This window comes from Falco biarmicus, chromosome Z (assembly GCF_023638135.1).
Source record: "Falco biarmicus isolate bFalBia1 chromosome Z, bFalBia1.pri, whole genome shotgun sequence".
In the NCBI taxonomy this organism is placed as follows: Eukaryota; Metazoa; Chordata; class Aves; order Falconiformes; family Falconidae; genus Falco; species Falco biarmicus.
Genome location: NC_079311.1, coordinates 18,533,888 through 18,550,034, shown reverse-complemented (window position 1 = coordinate 18,550,034; position 16,147 = coordinate 18,533,888). Strand labels below are relative to the sequence as shown.

At 44.1% G+C, this 16,147-nt stretch overlaps 1 protein-coding gene across 7 annotated transcripts in view; it reads left to right on the top strand.

The window, feature by feature from the left end:
* Positions 1 to 31: 31 nt before the first annotated feature.
* Positions 32 to 16,147, top strand: part of SEMA6A (semaphorin 6A) — a 126,447-nt gene continuing 110,331 nt past the window's right edge. For 3 of the 7 annotated variants that reach the window (XM_056324703.1, XM_056324701.1, XM_056324700.1), the window contains exon 1: positions 37 to 641. The gene's annotated coding sequence lies outside the window, so the exon portion shown is untranslated. Of the gene's footprint in view, positions 642 to 1,970; positions 2,536 to 16,147 lie in introns of those variants that run through there. The other 4 variants (XM_056324704.1, XM_056324697.1, XM_056324702.1 and 1 more) reach the window with 4 other exon arrangements.

Sequence of the window (16,147 nt, the reverse complement as noted above, 5' to 3'; positions counted from 1 at the left end):
TGTCTCCGCCTCCGCTGGCGGAGCCGCGTCCCAGGGGCAGGGGAGGCGGGCGGCGGGCGCCGAAGGGAGGCAGGGCAGCGGCGGCGGCGGCGGCGGCGGCGGCAGGCGGCGGGAGACAGCGGCTCCCCAGTCCTCGCCGCGCATAGTCCAATGCCTGGCAGCCCGGGGCGAGGAGCGACTTCGCTTTCCTGCAGTGGCACGGCGAGTGCCTCCAGCCTAGGAGTTTTCCTGAAGCAGCTGTCGCACCGGGAGCACTTTTGGTAGAGAGGGAGCAGGAGAAGACCCCGAAATGACTTACCTCCCGAGGCGCGACTGAAGGGGACTTCCTGGAGTGGAACCGTAGTGGAATTTGGGTCTGGAGAGGAGTTGCTAACGCTTTTTTATTATTATTTTTCCCTTCTTCTCCGTGTTCCCTCCCCTCTTTTCGCCCATCATTGGAAATGAACAAATTGCATTTGCAATTCAGAAAGTAGAAATATTAAATACTCCATCCCCCGGGAAGCACACACGTAGTAATGACAAAGGATTGCAAAGGAGAGAGTGGCTCCAGTTTCCCAGAGAGATCCCCTTAAATGGATTACTAAATGGGACACTACATCAGCTAGTTGTCCTCTAGCTGCCTAGATACATGCACCGAAAAGGTACAGTACTCCCTCGTCCGTATCCCTCCCTGATCTTTTGGGGTTGCTCGGAAAGGAAGGCTCCCGGGTCGCCCCGGCAGGCTCGGGAGGAGCGAGGACGGTGCGTGGTGTAAGGCTGGCTGCTGCTTTCTGCCTCGACAGCGTTTGCAGCGCCTGGGGAGAAGAGCCGCCTGCAAGTGCACACGCTGCGCTTGCTGTTGCCACTTTCCAGGCAGCTCGTGGCTTCGCCTTTCTTTTCTTTTCTACACCACCCCCCCACCCCCCACCCCACCCCCTACGACTGCTTAACGTGTTAGCCTTCCTCCCAAGCCCCTTGGCACGGCTTGCATGCGCGGTGCCCGGGCCCCTGAGCCCTGCTCGCAGCGGGCCGGCGGCAGGGGGGCGCGCCCGCCGGGTGGCCGCGGGGAGCCGGGTGGCCGCGGGCCGCCGCCGGCGGGGCTGGGGCCGGGCCGCCGGGCACCGTGCGGAGCTGGGTCGGGGGGGTCGTCTTTGTTACAGGGACAATGTGGGCGCTCCGTGCAGAGGCGCAACGCCGCGGTCCCAGCTCTCCCGTGTGGGGGCTAGTTGGGTCCCGCCTGATTTATTCGGGTTTATTTTTAATTTATTTTATTTTCCCCCAAGGTTGGGGTTGCGTTTGGGGGGCAGGGGCCGGGAACTGAGGAAACTTGCTGCGCGGCGCAACCCCCGGCGCAGCCGCGGGCTTTGTTCGCGGTCGTGGGCTGGGGCTGCGGGCTGCCCTCCCCGCCCGCTCCCCGCGGACAGCGCCCGCCTTCCCCTGCGCCCCGGCCGGGGCGGCCGCCGGCCGACCTCCCGCAGCCCCGTGGAGAAGGGCGGCTCTGGGGCAGGGCTGCTTCTCACCCCGTTCTGCGGGACGCCGCCGGCCTCTCCCCCGCGGGCCGGCGGCTCTGCCCGCCGCTTCTCCCCGGCTGGTGAGCGCAGGCAGGCGGGCTGACCCCGGCGCCGAGAGCCCAGGGGAGACCGGACCCCTCGGGCGGCCCGGCGAGCGGGGAGCATCGCGGGGCGGCCCAGCTCCTCTCCCTCCGCCCGCGCCCTTGCCCTGCCGCTGCTTCATCTCCTCTCCTCCCTCCGGCCCCGGGGGCGCCGGGGGAAACGGCGGAAAAGAGAAAGTTTTTCTAAGGGGGAATGACAGGGCCGGCCGTCACAAAGCCGTTGCTGTTCGGCCGGCCCTCCCAGGGGGGCTGCGGGCTGGCGGCGCGGCGCCCCGCACACGCCCCTCGCCGCCGGGGAGCCCCGGGACCGGGTGCGGGCAGAGCCGGGCGGGGGCCGGCGGCGGGGCGCCTTCGCGCCGCTGCTGCGGAGGTGGGGAGGGACGGTGCGGAGGGACAGGATGCTGCCGATGGGCAAGGATGCTGAGGAGGGAGGCGTTTCCCCCTACACGCATACACACCCCGTCCCCATGTACGCACGGGCGGGGAAGGCTCCCGGCTGAGGGCAAGGTGCGTGAGGAACCGTTGCTGCGGCCGCAGACGAGCGGGAGCCCGCACGCCCCCCGGGGCTGTGCTGCTGGGGTCGTGGGGCCGAGGCGCGGGGGGCGCGGCGGCGGCAGCTCGGGCAGCCCCTGGGGCTGGCTGCGGGTCAGCACCGCCCCCGCTGCGCCGCCGGGCAGGGTGCCGCCAAGTTTGCGGCTCCTTCACGTGCGGAGAAAGTACCTGCTTCTTGCGAGGGCTCGACCGCCCAGCCGCCCCACCGCGCCTGCCTCCTGCCTGCCTCCCTCCCTTCCCTCCCGCCCGAGGGAGGCGTTTCCCGGGGGTGGCTCCGGCCGGCGTGCGGGTGGGGGGCTGGCGGGGGAAGCGGGGCTGCAGCCCGGTCAGTCGCGACGGAGATGCCCTTCTGCCCGCCGGCACCGCCTTTGTCCTGCCTGGCTCTTCCCAGGGTGAGTCGCAAGGCGGTAACTGCTGGGTGTTCCTTAGGCAGATGGCTCTGTCTTCTTCTAACCTTGACCGCTTGGCCAGAGGGGAATTTGTTCAGTTCCTCTCCCGAGCTAATTGCTGCTTTTGAAGTTTGTAAACATGCGTGCTTGTGCCAGCGCCTGTGCATGCAGCGCGGATCTCGAGCTGCTGGAGGCAGAAAATTATTTCACTAATAGAACGGCACAAGTAAAGGCTTTAGTCAGATCGTAATAAATTGTAAAAGACGCAAATTCCTGACTCTGCAAGGTGAATGAATGCTTGGTCTCCCCAAGGAACGCACGCGGCTTGCAGGTGCTGTAAATAACGAAGAGCTGAATGCCCACAACCATTTTCTGTCACAGGGCTGCGTGTGGTGGCTTATTATTTGACACTGATTCTGCTAACTTTTGTTTAGTATCATACATTGACGTTATTAATTTTTAAGCTAACCTCAAAGATAGTAGCTAGAGGTGCGAATTTCCCACAGTCTTTGCAAAAAATTAGTTCGGTGACTGCTTTCCGTTTGCGTTCATTAAGTGTCATCCAGTGAGCCATTCTCATCCAAGTAATCTTTACTTGGCTGGTAAACCCTTTGGCATCAACGTGAGAAAGTCCAGCAGGGTTAGGCTCTTCTAATCACAGAACTCATGGAGATTTTGAGGAGTCTGTGACATTTCTCTCAGAGTAAGATTTATGCAGCTGTTATCATGTTCAGGGCTTCCTTTGCCATTTGATTTCAGACCAGAAAAGGAAAATGAACTTTCTTGGTTAACTTCTGGGTGGGGTTTTTTGGTTAGGTTTGTTGGGAGTTTTTTTGTTTGTTTGTTTTGGTTTTGTTTTTTATAAGACTGTTGTGCATTGTGAGGAAAATTGCCTTGTATGTGGTTGAAAGCAAATACTAGCTTCAGTAAGATCGGGAAGGTTCATCACTGTTAAAAAAAGTGCAGTTGCCAAGGCGTTTTCACTGTCTAGGGTATAATTGTATCTAAAATGAACCTGTTTTTAATATTGTAGCCTCTCATAAGGTATAGATAAAGAGACCTACCACTCTTTAAAGCCAAATAATTTCCTGTGCATAAAAATTTTGATCTCTGTTCTCCACCACTCTTCACTGGAGAAAATCTCTGGCTTTCATAGAAATTTTAGTTCAGGAGCAGAATGCCCAGATAAGGTTTCTGTACAAATGCTATATTAATTTTAAAATAGTAAGTAATACTGGTTTTTTTGCTTTTCATGTAGTAGGAATCAAATGCTTGAAGCATGCATGGGTGAATACTTCAGAGAGGATGAATCATATGGTCACAGATGTTCTGTGTATTCTCAATTAATCTGCATTAAAATTTTTGTATTCTTACTTAATTAGAAAACCAACCTTACATACTACTTCAACCAAAAATAATTGGGCACTAGCATCTATGAGAAACAGTACTAACTACAATCTCTAGCTACTTGAAGATAAAAGCAAATATTAGCCATAAACCCCTCTTAATGTTTGTAAGTAGAGAATCACAGTTATTGGAATTTAAGACTGAAGAAGGAGGTAGGTCAGGCTAAGGATGAGGACCTGCCTTCATTGCATTTTTGAAAAGAAGAAAAAAAGGGGAGGGGGGGAAGAAAAGGAGAGAGATCAAATTAATGACCTGTGATAAATCCAGACTAGAACTGTTTGCATTAAAAAGGAAGTAGGTGATTGTGAACTTGCTTGTGCATGTTTTGTGAAGGGAAGGGGAAATTTGTCATCTTGTTTTGAAGAGCCATACATAAATACACATGAAAGGAGTTTGCATGGTTTACAGCAGGGGAGACATAAAACGTTTTAGGATTAAATTGACCTGAGCTAACACATGCCTCACATCCAACTTGTTTCCAAGAACACATTGTTGTGCTACCCAAACAAATGTTTTGTGTGTAGTACCTGATTCCCATACACTGTTGCAGAGTGCTGAAAACAAACAACCGGGTGAAGGCTGGAAAATAACGCTCAACTCTATTAGATGCAGCATATGCTAGAGAAGAGTTGAACTGTACTAAAACCAGAAGTTTTCATTCTCCTAATTTAATACAGATGCTGCAGTATTTTACCTCCTACTAATCATTTATTGAGGAGGTAAATCTCTAGCCCTTATCTTTCCCTGTCTCATTCATCCGAATATGCTTTGCTCACCCTGTAAAGCCGTGCTTGCCTGAGTACTTTTCTGAGTAAAGGCAGTTGCTGAAATATTACTCAAATAGAGACTTTTTTTTCAAGTTAAGGCCCCAGCCTGAAAATATTGTTTTCTGTTGGGAATCAGTACTTGGTGAGGACCTGAAGCTGTGGTGTGAGCACATTTGCTCTGGATTGACCTTCAGTGTTAGGTCAGACCAAGGTCTGTGTGTTCTGGAGCAAGCCGCATCTGACAAATTGTGACAAGCTACGTTTTGACAGCGCAACAGAAAAATACAAGGAATAAGCAAGGCTTCTACTGATGACTGTTTGAGCATTTTATGCTCATTAATTCTGTGTATCAGAATTACTCTGAGGCGGGTGAGACATACACAGATATCATTTTGTCTGTCACATACAGTCCGTAGTAGCATGGAGTCTGGCTGCTGGTCAGCAGAATGCAGCAACTATGAACCGTGTTCAAAGGCAGAAACAAGCAGCTGGAGGAAAGCCTGGGCCTGACCCTGACACCCCTCTATAGGAATATTTTTGGTTTTGGCCTGTTGCACCAATCTCTTGAGTGAGAAACAGTTTAGATGTGCGTAGAGTCTGTGAAGGCAGAAGGGGACTTACCTGGTTCAAGTGCAAACCTGGCAGACTGGAGCTTGCGTGTCTTTATATGCTGTCTTGTGAGACAACTCAACCATTACCTGTGGCCATGGAAATAACTGAATATTCATATTTATACAGTGTTAAGGGATCTTTATTTGTCCATGGTGAATGATGATCTGGCTTTGGGTCTTGATTGCAACATGGCAACATGGCAGCACAGCTCCAAGGCTTTAGGATTTAAAGGGAAGAGTGCCACCTACTGTGTTATAATTACATATATATTGCGTGTCCCTCCTATCTTCCAGAATTTCCAGGCTGCTCACTTGCATATCCTATTTTAGTAGCTGGAATATGTGAAAGAATTAAAAATTAAATGTGGTGTGGGAACTGAAAAAAAAAACCAACCAGAAGAAAAGAGGTGTGCACCTACAGCATCAGAGTATTCTGGAGGTTTTAGGAGGGGTTCACTGAAAGGCATAGAGGCATTTGCAGTTCTTGTCACTTCAGACTTAAAAAGGCTGCTAACAGTTAATAGCGGGGCCACTGGAAATAGGGAAGGGGATGAGAGATCTATGCCTCCCTCCATAAAATAATCATGCTCTCAACTGTAATGTACCTGGTGAACATAAATGAGGCTGCCAGACTTATGCCCTCTGATATCTACAGTTTACCTCCAGCTATAGTTTAACAAAAAAAAAGGAAGTAGATAGCAAGTTGTTTTTTTTTAAAAACAGCTTTCAAAAAAGGAAGAAGAAAATGAGAAAACACCATCATGAATGATCCCATAATTCGCTGCAAACCTCTTGAAGTCTTTCCCAGTATAGAACTGTAGTTATTTATCAGTCAAAAGGACGGGTGTACTATGCTCTTTGTGAATACAGAGTCATTTTTGTATGAAAGGAATTTTCCCCAAGCCCCAAAGTGTTTCTTTAGTAGCTGAAATAGAGATGTAAAATGAAGTAGATAAACCAGCTATTAACAGAACTGCCAGTTGCTGTATCTCCAGAGTGAAGACATATGTTAATTCACTACATTCAGTGATGACCTTTCCTTTAAAAGTATTGTTAATAATAGGCATTTCTATATAGAGCACTTATACTAGATGGTTGAAATTCACATATCATGGACTATGACATGCTATTTCCCCCCCCCCCCCCCCCCCCCCCCAAGAAAACTGCTACCAAGGAACTTTCTACCAAAATACGGTTTTACAACGTTCATGCAATGCTGAAGTTAAAAGAGTTTCAGGGGATAGATGCACAGCACGGCAGCACATCATGCAATGTGGGAGCATGTGGGCTGTCCTTGGTATGGGAAGCCTTTGGCTCCTTCTCCCTCACCCTCCTCAGGTAAAGCCATGCCTCGGCTGTGGGCTTATACTCTTTGTGTGATACAGGCAAAAAAAGCATCCTTGTGCTTTTATCATCTCAGTAGCCTGTTGCCTTTAGTGAAAACTTTATGAAAGTGGAAAGAAATATTTTTATTATGCCTTTCTACCTTAGTCTGAGACCATCTAGTGGATGAGGACTATAACACTACTATTTTTTGCTGGAGATAATATTGCAAGTTTGATTATGCACTTTAAAAAAAGGTATTCCTAACCCTCATCAATTTTGCAATGAACCTGACAGGCTCAGAGGGCCTCATAGTAATGAAAATGTGTGGAGTATATAATAGATATGGCTGGGTGTTCCAGTTCAGCGGATGGAAAAAGCACTCTCTTATATGAATCCCGAACACAATGGGAAAAACTGTGTCCAAATATATTCCTGACTGCAGGAAACATTATTTCTGTTGTCTTATCTCTCTCTGCTCAGCTTCACTCAGAAGTTCTATATATTGTGTATTCCTACATGTGGCTTTGATAGTCAAATGGGAAATCGGCTGTGTTGGTTCCTTCACCATTGTTCGTTGAACATTTATCCATTACTTGCAGTCAGGGCAGCCGTTCATTGAAATGTTAATGAGAATTTGAACAGTTTATAATTCTATAGTTTCGGGGGGGTTAGCAGAAAAAAAATGCTGTTTTATTGATGCCTTTCAAAATCTACTTTTTATTGGTAGATTGAGATGGAATCTATGCTAATTCCTCCTGCATTCCTGAATTATGGCCTAGCTAGGCACTGTCGCTGGGATCTTCATCTATTAATCATGGAAGCTGCTTTCTTATTCGGTTGCCATAGTTTCAGTGCCTCAGATAGTGTTGGGGTGCCTTGGGAAAGGCTTGAGATATACTCGGACTTGCAAACCTTGCAGTTATTTTGGCAGTAGAAGAGCTCTAAAGGAACGGAAAACAGCATCCAACATTATTCAGAGTTGGATTAAAAGAGGAAACTTCTGGATATGTCTCTTTGGATCTTGTTATGTGAATGTCCAGTTAATATTTACTCCCAAGATTTGCTTTTTGTTTTGTCTGGCTGGTAAAATTGTACACTTCAGAAACTAATGGCTACCTTTATCCGTTGCAAGAGCAAAACCCACTTTTCGTTAGTTCTGCTGATAAATGGTTCAGCAAATTAGTGCATTTAGGGTTTCCTAAGCAATCCAAGTAATTTGTTTTACATTCTCTTTTAACCTAGCTACATAAAGCATGACATCATGTTTGAGACTGAGTTAATGTTTATTGTTACCTTAAATTTAATAAAATGACAATAAGCACCCTTGTTAACTGCAGAGCAGCTTGAATTACACAGTAGAAAAGGGGAAATAAACTTTTTTTCAGACAGAACTAGTGCTCCTTCAGCACTGAGTTGGCATTGGCAGTATTTTTTTAAAATAATGTTTCAATATCTGTTCACAAATTCAGCATTAAAACATGGATGCTTCCAGAAATGTGGAGCCTTGAGTAGTCAGAAATAGCTTTTTTGACAAATGAGGAAAGTGGTAAAGTAGTAAATAGGTCTAGCAGGAAAGTAGCTGGAAGACTGACTTGCCAATGTAAAGCTGAATATTAATCGTTTGCGTAATATAAAATAATGCACAAGCATCTTTTCCCTAAGCAAATCATGGTCTCCTTTTTCTTTTCCCATTGAGAAAAAATTTTCATCGCTTCTGAGTGAGCAGGACTAAGCCACATGTTTTAGCAGGTATTTAAATTCCATTTCTTTCGCACTTTACAGTGTCTCCAGAATTAAGTGATTTCCCTCCACTTCTAATAAAGCAGTTTAGTTCTTACACAGATAAGCATGATACATACCTTCTGTTCACAAAGGGAAAAAAAAAACCAACCTTGAATATTCACATCAAGCAAAGAATCATGTTAAAAGCTGTGCGGTTTAGATTAAAGGATTCAGTATAATTGAACTAATCTGGAAAATTAGCCACTTTTTTACTTCCAGGTTATTAGCTTGCATTCAGAGATGACTTTTAAAGCTTCGGCTTGGGACTTTACTACCCAGTCCTGTCAATTACTGAAGTGGGATGTGGGATCAACAAGCATATTGAAAACATGTGCCTGTTATTTGTAATCCACCCTTAGGAGTCCTAGCAACGGAACAAATGGAAGTCCAAAAATTTCACATGAATTTTAAAGATGACAAAGCTTTTTTTGTTGGTAGATGCACAGAAAAATTGTATTTGTAATTTTATACTCTCACATAGTATAGAAGTTTCTGTTTTATAGTCTGGCTCCTGCATACTCTGCTGTATATGCATTTTTCACATTAAATTAAATGCAGCCTTTTTTCCGTTAAACTCACAATGTGCATGCGTGTACCTAGTGGATTGACAGTCTGATAGAACAAATAGTATGCCCTGGTCATTCCATTTGGAAGGGAGCTGGTGATTACTTAAGAAAATTGTTACAGTGGAAAACTATCTTAAGTCAAAGCTGTAAAGGTAAAAATTCAGTTGTGTTCTTCTCAAAATTCATTGTACTGCATTTAGTTTCAGGTTAGGTATAGAACTGCTCTGCATAGAAATCAATTTAAGCAGTTCTGTCAAATACATTTGTACTTTCTTTAACATTGATTAATGATTTTTATTGTATATTATTTGTTACGTTCAAGAAGCAGAGAAGTGAGTGGTAAGTGATTGTATAGTCAGAGGCCCAGTCTTGTTAATGTTGGAGAATAAAAACATTTCTGCTGAACACCTAAGGAAAAACGCCCTTACTCCATTTATAGTTCAGTATAGTTCTTTCAGTTTTGTGGTTGGTCATAGAAGTTCTTTTGCATCCCCAAGCACCTGGATTTTAGCATCAAATGTACTAATCTCATCAAGGAAAGAAAACAATCTTTTCTGGGAAAGTAATTGTTGCATTTGTGCTTTTTTAGCATTGCTACAGAGTTTACTTCGCAAACCTTGCACATGTTGAATGGCATCTTAATGCCTGAATATTCCTGGAAGGCCAAAGCTTGGCTTGGGCTGCATGCTTGCGAAGGGATCTGAAAGAAAGGAAAATTGTCCCTCGTTCAACCTCAGAGGTCCCCGGTGCCAGCAGCTGGTCCCTGGCTGTGGGCAGAGTAAACTGCTGCCTGCTGGTCCTTTGAGCGGGTGGAAAGGAAGGAATGACGGGAGGGCGGCCAGAGCCCTGGCTGCACGCCTGGGTCTGCCTGGGAAACGCTGCGTTTGCAGTCGGCACGGGCGAGGACAGTATTACTGCATCCTGTCCCAAAATGCCAGAGCAAGAAAAAAGATGGCATGCAATGCCTTTTGTGCCGTCTGGAGCTGCTTTTCTGCCACTTGCTCTACATGCAGGTTACAGCCCAGTGTCTGTCACCGGATGGCAAAGGAGAGGTTGAATCCCACAGGATTATCTTTCTTGAGTAGCACTTCATGCTATGAGCATGGCAAAATGCTGCCTGATGTTTGATTCAAAATGCCTTTTTTATTATATAGAAAGGCTCACAGGCTGTTTAACTTCAATCTTGAACCTTGGGTTGTAGTCTTTATAGTACTGGCTTTTCATCGTATCTCTCTGATAAAAGAAAGGCGTTGTGCATTAAAATTACCTTTTGAATTTAGTCTTCTGTATGAACAGAATTTCATACTGTGTGTATAAACTTCTAGGAGTGTTAAACCCATTCTGCTTCTGAGTAATTTGTACTCATTTATTACAAATGCACAGTTTTTGCAATTACAACTTACTGGTCCTAACCGTATTAATCAGAAATGACCACCGTTAAATTGATTTTTTTAAGTTTGCTGTAGACTGTTATAGGGGGGTGATCATATAACATTATTAAAGAACTGTGTCCATGCAAGAAGACTTTCTTTTATAGAAAGGCATCGTGCAGATTTTTTTTTGTTGTTGTTGTTCTTGGAAAGGAGTTAAAGAGGAGAATCTTTCCAAGTTTCATGAAGAAGTAAGAAGACAAACTTTTTTCTAGTGATTCTTTGGGATTCTTCTTTCCCAGTGAAATTATTCTTTAATTCGAAAAGGAATTTGTTTTGCTTTAAAAAGAAATTAAGAACTGAATCCTTAAAGAGCTGTGGTGGGAAGAGGAAAGATTTTTGCATGAGCTACTACACTTTTTCATTATTATCTGCAAGGTGTTTCCTTTTAATTCTGTTGTAGGGAAGTCCAGCATGCTCAGATACACTGACTAATTCTGTCACGAGACGCATATATTGTAGGGTGGTGTCGTCTTTTTTGCTTTATCCTGTTCTAAGCATAAGACCTAGAGATACTGCCAGAACACTTCCTTTCCCAAGATTAGGGAAAAAAAAATAATAAAAATATCCGGTTCTTGTTCAACAGTATGTGTAGTCCAAAAGGCAAACTTAGCCAAACCAGAGCTAATAGCCTGAAGATGTGTGATGAAGGCTGGTGATTGACTGGCTGACTGTAAGAATAATGTCATTTTGATTTGTCAGAACATTTTCCTTAGAGTATGACATATATGTGTTAAAGTATCTATCAGAGAGAAACTTTTTCCTTCTCGTGCACTCTTGACATTTTTGACCAGTTGTTTTTGTTTGTGTCCATCTGTGTTTCTCATAAGCTTTCCTGTGTAGCTGAAATCCTGGAGGTAGTATCATTTGCAAAAAAATCCAAATAGCACCCAACTCAAGTGGTGTTTATGTGAGAGAGGCAATTCAGCCAGGCCCTTTCTGGTGCATGCTGGTGCAACTAAATGCTAGTGATGTGCTGCAGAAGGGTGTAAAGTGTAGCCTATATAAAGATTACTGATGTTGGGTAAGGGGTCTGTAAGAATGCTTGCATTGATTTACCTTGAATAGCAAATTGGTTCTTCAAACTTTTTTCTTTTTCTTCTCTTTCTTTTCGCACATAAATGGTCAGTAATCTATTTTAGTTTGAAACAGATGAGAGAATTCATTGCTCTCACATTAAAGTTACTTAAAGAACTTTTCAAAACCTGGAGCACCTACACCTACACATCAGTGCTTTTTCAGAAGGGGCTAATCCTGACCTCCTCCTCTATGCCAGGCTCCCAAGATCCAAATATCTGGCTTCCCAACTGTAAACCTCTATTCAAACAAGCTGCCTTAGCTCACATGAATATGTCTTCAGAACCAATTAAATTGCTCATGCAGGTAAGTGCAGAGGAGCTGGGCCAAGGCACAAAAATGTAAGTTAGCAGGATCTAACCTTTGGTCTGTTAACATCAAACAGAAAAATGAAAGCACAGTTTTGCTTCAGATTGCACGTCCATATTTATTTCATCAGGCATGGGACTTGTCTAGAAAATCTATTCTTTGGGTGGTTCGTTTCGTTGACATAAACCTTACTGATTTCAGTGTGAGTAGTTAATTACTGAAAGCAAATTAATACCAAAACCATCAAGAAGGCATTGTACTGTAATGGCATTTGTACATTGGGCTGGTATTTAAGCTTGAAAGAGTCTAGCTAGTACTGGAGATTTTTCAGCAGTAAACCAGCAGAGAACATGTTTAGTAGGGGGGCTGGAGTGCTACTTCACAGCTGCGCTGCCTACTTGTAGACAGCCATCATATGACAGCCTGCTCTAACAACTCTACGCATTTAAAAAACAGGGTTGTGTAAGAAGGAACACAACACGTTTACTGAAATACATTTGTGGGGGAAGGGCCTTAAAGATTTCAATGGGTGGAATTTAGTGAGAGAGAATCCATTACATTTACGTGAGATTGCATGTCAGAGCCTGGAAAGAGGGCAAGTCACCTCTCCTACCGACACATGGCAGCCTTAGAAAGTGCTACAGATTTCAAGAGAAAAAGACGTTTCACTTTTTGGCACAGTTTCTGAATACAGGGGTACAGCTAAAACATACTATACTGTCTAGACAGAAAAAGAGCTTGGTCACGTATTTTTTATGCCGAAAGGGAGAAGTGCTTCTCCTTTTTAAAGTTTTCCGGCAGCTTGTTCAGCTGGGTGATTTACGTTGTGAAAACTAATGCACTGTGTTTTTTCCTTTGCATGTCGTCTGCCCTCTTGTGTTCCAGAATCTCAGTGCAGACGCTTCAGGCGTCCAGATGATAACGAGGGTAGTGAAAAACATGGAACGAGAACAAGAACTGATGGACACAAGCCATGCTCTTCAAAGGCATTGAGTTTGTCTGTGTGTGTATGTTGTCATGCTGTCTGCAGTATAAGAAGCAATACAGTTTCCAGCTTGCTTAAACGGAGACAGAGACATTAGAAAGTGGGTTAGCCAAACTGATGTGCAGAAAAGCTCTAGGAGTGAATTTGCAGTGATGGGTAAAGGCCATAATGCATATGATTAAAGTGAGACTGCTGCCTACACAAGGAATTGCTAACAAGATTCTTTCACAGCTTTCATGTCTCAGACCTGCTTTTACAGAAAATAAATTCATGTTTAGTTTCAGAGGCTGCACCGTTTTCCTCAGACCTACAGAGTAGATAAGACAATCAAACTATGCAAGTGCAACCAGTTGAACAGAAAATAATGCAATATGCATTGAGCAGAAACAGTGGCTGTGTGTGTTAGCAAAATGGTGTCCCAGGTTAGCATTCGTTCTGTCTACATTGAGCACCTGTTCTCTTACTGCTTAGTTCTTCAGTAATCACAGGGAAGGGAGGCTAAAAGCACAGATTAAGTTAAGGCAAATTAGCTGGATTTTAGAGAGAGAAGGGCAGATACAAAAGGATTCCGTGTCCTTTAAACAGTTTCCCCCACCACCACCTCTTATTCAAACGGGAAGGTAGAAATTGCTTCAAGCTATTATATAGTTTCTGGCAGTAGTTCTGGCACTTCCCCTCGCTTGTATAAAGTATATTTTCTGTACCTCAAAAGATTATTTAAATACACTCTTATGTTTAAAGCGCTTCCAGAATTTATAATTATATGAACTTCCTGCAGGATGCAGAAAAATAAGACTGCAGCAGCTGTATGTTGTCCTAGTGCTTAGACAAATAAATAGTAATTCAATTAATTCTTTATTTGAAAAGTGACTTAGAAATCAGCTAGAAATAGGTTTGACCCACCAATCTAAGGCCATTTTAATTTTCAATTTTCCAATCGATTTTTTTAACTTCTTGAGAAATAGTGTGCACTTGGATTTGGATTTTGTCTCAGGTCAGTCCCATGTAAACTCAGTGCTTATTTTAAACAATTTCATTTGTGTCTTGCTTGAGACACAGCATCTTTGAGCCTTCATTTTCTTAACAATAGTCATATTACGGATCTGGAACAGGTCAAATGCAGATTCTGGAAGTGGTTCTTTTGGCCATCCGAGAATTACTTTTGCATTAAGGACTCAAGCCCAAGTGCTCAAGTCTTGACAAAAAGAACTTGCAGAGATTAGCATGTTTTGGGCAAGTTTTTTGTTTGGTTGGTTTTTTTACTTCAAAGCAAAATACTCATGGTGAGAGTTTTATATAGTTTTGAATAATTCTGCTTCCACTCCTGCTGATCTCTTGAGATCCATACAGGCTGAGAAATCAGCAGAAGGGCACAGCAAGCTGATCAAGATGCCTGTGTCCATGTGCTGATTTTGGGTCTCTTGACTTTCCTTGTGGCTTTAAATTTGTGCCTCCCCAAAATCCGTTTTGCCAGGGTACAGTGGACTCCCATCTGGGGAAGACCTTTCTGAAAAAGTGGTGTGTTTGTATTTGCATTCTGTGATTGTGCTATGGACAGATGCTTGCTTCTAACCCCAGCTCACACCTTTGCCTGCCGCTCGATCTGCACCTCAGTCTTGATCTTCAAGGCTGCGTGCTGGTTTTAGGCAGAGCCTTGGGCAGAAGGCTGCTGTCAAGCAGCTGGCATTGTGTGTAGAAGAAAGGCAGTGTGTTCACAAAGAAAGCATTCAGTTCTTCAGGCTCATCTGATCAGGTCTCACTTATTGGAAAAAAAATAGTGAGTTGTGTGTGTTTGAAATGTGTCATGGCTAAAACGTCTAGAGACTTAGAACAGAAACTACTCAAATGAATTCATAAATAAATCAGATGTTCCAAAAGAATTATGAAAGGCTTCAAGAGTTCTCTTCCTGGGTACATCATGATGGTGATGTACTGGAAATGTATCTGCAAATAAAGATGTTGCCTAATTGCTTCACTCACACCTGTTACCTGCTGGTAGACCAGACTTTTCAGACCAGGCAATTGTTTATTTAGATTTCTACTTTGTGTGTGCTAGTAACTTAAGAAGTTAAGATTGGAAGCCTCCAGTTCTTCTCAGTACAAACTGCATACTCTGTAGACACCTGTCCCAAGCCCATCTCAGTACTTACTGAATAGCCTGGAAAACAGGGAGGTTGTACATTGGAGAGGGCATTGGATTTTCAATGAGACCAACACAAGGTGTGAAGACATGGGGAATGTGTTGTAGCACCAGCTCATCTTGTTTGAGAGTGGTGTCTTAGCAGCCCTGGCCCTGTAGACATGCTGCCAACTTCAGCTCAGGTTTCAATGATTCAGACAAGGAAAGGTCGTTTCAGCAGCTCTGTGGTGAACCTAGTTAGGATGGAACAGAGGTGCCACTGAGTAGTAACAAGGCAGCTCACACTAACTAGCCTGATTATCTTAAAAAAAAAAAAGTGGAGGTGGAAGACTCCATAAAATATTATGTTACATTCTTGTGATGGAACCTGTGATCTCATAGGAACATATGTGGTATTTCCATTGACATCAACAGGTGTGAAGCAAGGACACTGTCTTTGGCCACAGCTTTGGCTTAGAAAACACTAGGATGTCTTAAAGTCACTGCTGTCAGTCTCTGCTTTAAATTCCATTGCAATTTTATGTTATAGTGTGAGATATAAAAAGATTAAAAACTTTTCTGGAACCTGCAAGACTAAATGGAAAATTAAGGACAAGTTGTCTCCCTTAACTGCAGGAAAAATCCTCACTTTTTATCAGCTTAAATGAAACCCTCTTCTTGAACTGAGTACTTCATACCTAATGCATATTTTTGGCATTAACTCAGCAGGCAAAAGATGGGAAGCTGTGTTGTCCTGCTGAAGGATACATTGGAGGAGAATAAGTAATAGAGAATTTATCTTCTTCACTATTTGTGGTGTCTTTGAAGTGGTGTTAATATTTGGAGAAGTTTATATGTCAGATTAATGCCTGCTCTGTGAGCTTGTGAGAGAGATTACAAGAAACCTATGAATAATTTGCAGGCTTTCCCCTGCCCCCACACCCACACATACACACCCAGCAAAACCACTAAGATGGTCCAGGTTGAGGTATCACTTTATCTTGACAACATTTTTTTGACTGAAGCTTCACTCAGAATATTTTAATGAAGAGAAAGATATTTTGGGTAGATGCTCCCCAGTTAATTAAGTTCAAGTTAAATTTATGGAGGCATATTAGTGCTTGGTATGTGTAATCTCTCAAAAACATTGTCTTTGAAAAGATAACATGATGACTAAGTCAACAAGAAACCCATAAACCTTGAAATGATGAGCGGATACAGCTGTGGTACCATACT